Raw genomic sequence first — 281 nt, 5'->3', positions numbered from 1 at the left:
CATGTAATATTTTTTTATACAAGAAATTTTTTTTTATACTTAAAAGACTAAATTGTGTTATGTCATTTTATATTACAGAATACTTACCAAGACTATGTGACATTGAAAGCATACGTAGAACTCCTACAACGTTCACAACGGTAAATGATATAAAACAAGACTATAGGTCTTTGGTCTTTATTTAAATTCTTTTCAGCTTTGTAACTGAAAGAATTAAATTCTAATTAATTTAACGTGAACAAATTAATTAATAAATATTTTTTATTTTTTATATTTACATA

This window comes from Arachis ipaensis, chromosome B10 (assembly GCF_000816755.2).
Source record: "Arachis ipaensis cultivar K30076 chromosome B10, Araip1.1, whole genome shotgun sequence".
NCBI classification, from domain to species: domain Eukaryota; kingdom Viridiplantae; phylum Streptophyta; class Magnoliopsida; order Fabales; family Fabaceae; genus Arachis; species Arachis ipaensis.
This window is presented reverse-complemented; position numbering follows the sequence as displayed.